The sequence below is a fragment of the Callithrix jacchus genome, chromosome 10, assembly GCF_049354715.1.
Source record: "Callithrix jacchus isolate 240 chromosome 10, calJac240_pri, whole genome shotgun sequence".
Classification (NCBI taxonomy): domain Eukaryota; kingdom Metazoa; phylum Chordata; class Mammalia; order Primates; family Cebidae; genus Callithrix; species Callithrix jacchus.
Genome location: NC_133511.1, coordinates 100930195 through 100937131, shown reverse-complemented (window position 1 = coordinate 100937131; position 6937 = coordinate 100930195). Strand labels below are relative to the sequence as shown.

The 6937-nt window shown below is 41.3% G+C and overlaps 1 non-coding gene across 1 annotated transcript; it reads right to left on the bottom strand.

The window, feature by feature from the left end:
• Nucleotides 1-6177: 6177 nt before the first annotated feature.
• LOC118145885 (U6 spliceosomal RNA) lies at nucleotides 6178-6284 on the bottom strand. Its single transcript, XR_004731372.3, has one exon. It is a non-coding gene; the product is annotated as a U6 spliceosomal RNA (small nuclear RNA).
• Nucleotides 6285-6937: the final 653 nt, after the last annotated feature.

Below are 6937 nucleotides of genomic sequence, written 5' to 3'. Positions count from 1 at the left end.
ATACAGCTCTGTTGGTTTTGTGTAATCACAGAGGTGGGAGGTAATTGGACAGAACATGTCAAAAACTAGATTTCACAGAATGCCTTGGAAAAAAGACAATGGATGTAAGCATTTGTTCCTGAGGAATGGATTCCCACAGTCCAACCTGCCACATTCTGTCAACCTGGCACAGATATTTTTCTCCTCTTTTATTAAAGTACAACAATTTTATTCATTTACAACATAACAACAGAAGATGTGTTAGTTATGTGTTGCTTTATAACAAAGGAGCCCAAACTGTAGTGGCTTAAAACAGCAACATATTTTTCAAATCTCTGAGTTTCTGTGGATCAGGACTCCGGAGCAGTTTTACTGGCCCTCTGGTTCAAGGTCACTCATAGACTATAATCAGGATGCCATCTGGACTGCTGTCCTTTCAAGACTTACCTGGGGAAGGTCCACGTCTATGTGGTGGCTGGCAAGATCCATTTCCTTGAGGGCCGCTGCCCTGAGGGCCTCAGTTTCTCGATGGCTTTGCCTCTTTGGCTAGAGGATGCCCTCAGTTGCTTGTTGTGTGAGTCCACAGGGCAGCTCACAGTGGGTGGTGCTGGAGTTCATCAGAGTGGGAAAGAGAAAGGGACAGAGAGTGGATTTGAGTGAAGTGAAAGTCCTTCTTTTGTAACTTGTCTTAGTCCATTGCTATAACAAATATCATAACTGCATGGCTTATAAACAACAGACATGTTTTCCTCATAGTTGAGGAGTCTGGAAAGTCTAAGATCAAGAAACTGAAAAAGTTGATGTTTGCAGAGGCCCCATGTCCTGGATCATAGATAGCACTTCCATGCCATGTCCTCACATGGTTGAAAAGGGACAAGGAGTCTCTCTCTGACCTCTTTTATAAAGGCACTATTCTCATTCATAAAGGTTCTTTCCTTATGACCTAATTGCCTTCCAAGGGTCACACTTCCTAATGCCATCACATATACATTTTGGGCATGGGGATACAAACATTCAGACCAGAGTAGTCTAATCTTGAAACTCTTACCCCATCTTTTTCATTATACTCTATTGATTAGAAGCGAGTTACTAGGCACAGCTCACACTCAAGGGGAGGAACTTAAATGAGAGCATAAATGACAAGAGGAAGGGATAATTGAGAGCAATTCCACAAGCTGCATGTCACTCAAAAATAAGCTCTACTTGAGGGCATAATGGAAGAATGACATGGAAGAATGAGGTGAAAATGTATTTCCAAGAATATGATCCTTTATAGGGCTGGCTTGGCTTTTGCAGAGAACACATGACTGGCTAACTCTTAAATCGTGCTAAACAAACTTCTCCACTGAAGTACTAACTATAACTGAAAGATCAATGTACCCATGGAGCCAAAGCAGTTAGCTGCAAATAGAAAATTTCTTTAAGTTTTACACTTTGTCTCAAACATTCACATGAATTGTGCATTCTACGACATAATCTATGTGTTTGCTTAAATATAAAGGTATAAAAATTACTTCCCATGGAGAAAAATTAATTTTCTAAGGCGAGGCACCATGTGGATTTAGTTTGAAGAGACTGACTCAGATCTCATAGCACCAGTTTCCTTTTGATGGGTCATCTCTGCTGACTCATTCATGCCTATTTCCTCTGTGACATGGGGAAGCTAACCATTATCATCTGTTAACAGTGAAAAAAGGAAAGATCTTGCAACATCTATTTATTTTCCTTTTTAAAAGGAATTAGCCTCCCCACCTGCTAATCCTTGTGTGGTCCACACACCCGCCATGTTAAACAACCATTTGCTTTTCCCTGAGCAGAGCAGCTTTTTCTCGACTTGGGTTATGTGAACGTGTAATTCAGCCTGGGCTGCTCTGTCTTGCCATGTCTTCTGTGTGATTCCTCTTTACCCTTTTGCCTGCAGCTTGGGGAGTCGGGGGGGTCTTGAAGAAATAGAGGCTATGCCTGTCCCTTCCCAGAGCCACCTTCGCACACCTTCATTTGTGCATGAATAAAATAATGGTGACTGTATGATGTTTCAATATCTCCTCTCCTAGATGTGAGCTTCTTAAGGAGAAAGACTGACTCGTCTTTTTTGTACTACAAGCTGTAGTTATAAAATGCCCACTATTTGGCATATAGTAGATGTTCGAAGTATGTCTGTTACCATATGAGAAATTAAAACTGAATAAGAAAACGTTTATTAAAATTTCAGTTGATTCATTTAAAATTAACAAATGCATTACATTTTAACTAAATAACATTTTTAATAGAAAATGTTTTGAAAACAGAAAGCCAGTTAGTCAGAAGTATTGGCATTGCTTCACATTTTTGCAAATCTCTTAAAAGTCTGGCTTAACAGGAGTCAGCTGGTCTCTCATATCTGCTTCTGCAATTAATCTGTTGTGATATGTTGTTTTGGTTGAAGTTTATGAAGAAGATCTGGCATCACACAGATATGCAGTTAGAGAAGGAAAAAGCTTTTTAGTAGGCTGTTTAGGTAATTGTGAATATTCTTTTTTTTTTGAGACGGAGTTTCGCTCTTGTTACCCAGGCTGGAGCGCAATGGCTCGATTTCGGCTCACTGCAACCTCCGCCTCCTGGGTTCAGGCAATTCTCCTGCCTCAGCCTGCTGAGTAGCTGGGATTACAGGCAAGCGCTACCATGCCCAGCTAATTTTTTGTATTTTTAGTAGAGATGGGGTTTCACCATGTTGACCAGGATGGTCTCGATCTCTTGACCTCGTGATCCACCCGCCTTGGCCTCCCAAAGTACTGGGATTACAGGCGTGAGCCACCGCACCCGGCCCGTGAATATTCTTATATTTTGTAATTTGAGGTAGGATCTTGCTCTGCCGCCTGGGCTGGAGTGCACGGGTGTGATCATGGCTCACTGCAGCCTTGATTTCCTAGGCTTAAGCGATGCTCCCAACTCAGCTCCTCCAGTAGCTGAGACTAGAGGTACCTGACACCATGCTAGCTAATTATGTAGCATTTGTAGAGATGGAGTCTCACTATGTTGCCCAGGCTGGACTCAAACTCCTTGGCGCAAGCAATCCTCCTGTCTCAGCCTCCCAAAGTGCTGAGATTATAGGCGTGAGCCATCATGCCTGCCAAATTGCAGATATTATCCTTTGATACTACACCAAATTTGCTAAGTGATAGTTTCTTAAAGGTTATTTTCGGTGTGGAATCTAAAATGATATTAGTGAACTCTTCATACCCTGTTACACTAAAATCCATTGGCCTGTCTTGAAATTTGAATGGATCTTTTACCCATGCATGATTTTGTAACATCATGGAAAATACTGGCTCACTGAGGTTATGTATATCTTCCAGATATTCAAACATTTCATTATAAAATATCATAAAATTGTACTTGCCAATATTACCTTTGATTTCATTAGGAAAGTTCTTAAATATTGAGAAACTATCAAGCTCATAATGGTGAATAAAATTACTCCAAATTCAAATTTTCAGTTGAAAGCTTAAATTTTATCATCGGCGACACATACTGTCAGTTGCTTTTCTTGAAATAATGAGGCTTATTTATTTAGAGATGGAGGCTCACTCTGTTGCCCAGGCTGGAGTGTGGTGGCATGATCTTGGCTCATTGCCACCTCCACTTTCCAGATTCAAATGATTATCCTGTCTCAGCCTCCCAAGTAGCTAGGATTATCGATACATGCAACCACACCTGGCTAATTTTTTATATTTTTCGTAGAGATGGCATTTCACCATGTTGGCCAGGCTGGTCTCGAACTCCTGACCTCAAGTGATCTGCCTGCCTTAGCCTCCTGAAGTGCTGAGATTACAGGCATGAACCACTGTGCCTGGCCTCATTGCATTTATTTTTGATAAAAAGTCTGCCAAATTCTCAAATTTAACTAACTGGAATTTGTTTGCTATCATTATGGGCTGAATAGTGTCTTCCCCCCAGATTTCTGTGTTGAAGCCCTAACCCCCAGCACCTCAGAATGAGACTGCATTTGGAAACAGGGCCTTTAACTGGTGATTGGATTAAAATGAAGCTGTTAGAGTGGACTCTAATCCAATCAGATTGGTATTTTTGTAAGAAAAGCTTGGCCAGGAGTGGTGGCTCACGTCTGTAATTCCAGCACATTGGGAGGCCAAGGTGGGCAGCTCATGAGCTCAGGATATAGAGACCATCCTGGCCAACACGGTGAAACCCCGTCTCTACTAAAAATACAAAAATTAGTTGAGCATGGGGGCGTGCACCTGTAGTCCCAGCTACTCAGGAGGCTGAGGCAGGAGAATCACTTGAACCTGGGAGGTAGAGGTTGCAGTGAGCTAAGACTGCATCACCACACTTCATCCTGGTGACACAGTGAGACTTCGTCTTCAAAAAAAAAGAAAGAAAGAAAATGTGGATACCAAGGGTGCACATTCACAGAGAGTTTTGGCAACCATGTCAAACACATCTGATATGGCTAAGATTGAGAAATTTGATAGGTCAAAATTGAAGACAGAAATGCAGGAGAAAAATCAACTACTCACAGCTGTGGCTACCAACCTGGGCTGATGAAAAAGGATCAAAGGACTGATGTTTTTGTAGATACCACTATGACAGATGACCTGGGGACCAGGTGAGCACTCTTAAACTTAGCATGTTATAAACCCCTCAGAATGTGATCACAACCACAGAGAGAAAGGGCAGAAGACTGGATTCCAGATGAAAGTAAAGATCTGCCATTCAGCTACAAGTGGAGCTCAAGATATAAATCAAGCTGTGTTATAAAAAACAAAGTTATATTTCTCACTCACCTGAATTTCTGGACTGAGATTTGTCCCTGCTACAGCCATTTTACAGATGAGAAGACTGAGCCTTAGAGACAGCAAAGCAGGGGCCCAAGGTTCAACAGTTTAGTGGCTTGGCTGGAATTCAAACATCAGACACCAATTCCTAAACTCTCCAGAAGAGTGAACTCGAGGCTGGGGATATTTGATGTCCAAGGTGACATGACCATTCAGGGTAAACTCAGAGATGGAACTACACCTGTTGACTTCTCAGCCTGTGCTCTTTTTTAAGACAATGGGATTCTGTATTTCAAAGGAATACAGAATTGTGCTGTAAGTGAATTACCACTGACTTTCCAAAAGACCATGAGAAAATCCTTTTGATCAAGCATGGTTATTTAAATCCTGCCTTTGTAAATTACTAACCTAGAAACCTAGAGACAGGTATTTTAATCTGTCTTTACCTCCCTTTCTGCTATAAAATGGGGCTCATAAAATTTGTCTCCCCATTCCTTAAGTGTGTGCTGTGCATGTTGACTTCCTTCCAAAGACTACAGTGTGGAAAGGGGGAAACAAAGAGTAACTTCACAGTGGAGAAACCTCCGCCAGATGATCAGCGTCAGCATCATCCACGAAAAGCCAAAAAGCAACGCTTGCCATGTGATGCTGAGAATGGCCCTTGACCTCTGTGATCTTTTTCCCTCAAAACGCATAACCCCGATGTCTTTTCCCAGAAAACCATACTCCCAGAACATATAACCCAATGTCTTTTCCTCCAAAACACATAACCCCAATGTCCATTTGGTTGCTATAACAAAACACTGTAAACTGAGTGGCTTATAAACAACAGGAATTTGTTTCTCACAGCTCTGAGGCTCCAGTCAAAACAAAGCAGATCTGGTGATCTGTTGAGGGCCCGCTTTCTGATTTACAGGCAGCCATCTTCTCAATGCAGCCTCACAAAGTGAAAGGGGCAGGCGAGAGGCCTGTCTTTGGCCTCTTATATTTATAAAGACACTGTTTCCATTCACAGGAGCTCTGCCCCCATAACATACTAACCTGTCAGAGCTCAGAAAACAATTCCATAAAATGAATTGCCTCAGAAGCAAAAGTTTTTGTTTGACCTTCTCCTGCCCTCCTGTTTCTCAGTCCCATTCTCCCCCGAGGCCAGCTTTAGCCATGGAAACTAGAATCCTTTTCCTCAGGACAGGCCATAGAAACCAGAACTCCATTTCTTCGAAGTCAGCTGTAAAACCTAAAAATATTACTCTAACTTATCCTCTACCTTTCTGGGTAAAAACTGGACATAAAGCAATTATCTGATGTACCGTGTTTAACTACAGGTCATAAGAGGGCCCTGCCATACCCAGAAGGACCAAATGTATGCTCAGGCCAAGAAGAATCTAGACAGGTCTTGCTGGGTTTTCTCTTTAGTCTATTTTTTTAAAATATGGAACGCTTCACGACTTTGCGTGTCATCCTTGCGCAGGGGCCATGCTAATCTTCTCTGTATTGTTCCAATTTTAGTATATGTGCTGCCGAAGCGAGCACTTCTCTTCAGTCTATTAGCATTAGAGAATAATATTTTGTCCAGTGATATTGCTACATAGCTGTCCATAGTTTGTTGAACCTAAGAATAAACATGGATAATTTCCCCTGTATCTTTAGGTCTTTATTCTGAAGGCTTCTGTGAATACATGTTAAATAAATAGTATGTTTTTTTTCTCCAGTTAATCTGCTTTTTGCAAGTTGATTTTTTTTTTTTTTTGGTGAAACTTCAGAGAGCCAAGGGGATTCTATACACCCCAAAACCCTACACCTTAATCTTATGCCCTCACCTTTGGGTGAGGATTTCAACATATGAATTTTGGGAAGATACAAAAATTCAGACCATAGCACCCAGTCTAATAATCATGACAGAAGTACTAGACGCATCCCAATTGATGGCTGCTCTACAAAAGACCTGACCAGTTTTCCTCACAACTGCCAAAGTCATAAAAAAAAACAAGAGAAGTCTGAGAAATTACTGTAGTAATTTCAAGAGAAGCCTAAGAAAACATTATGACTAAAAGTAATGTGCTATCCCAGATTGGATCCTGGACCAAAACCAAAAGACGTTAGAGAAAACCTAAGGAAACTGGAATAAGGTATTACAGACCTTAGTTGATAATAATGTGTAAATATTATGTCACTAACTGACGAAT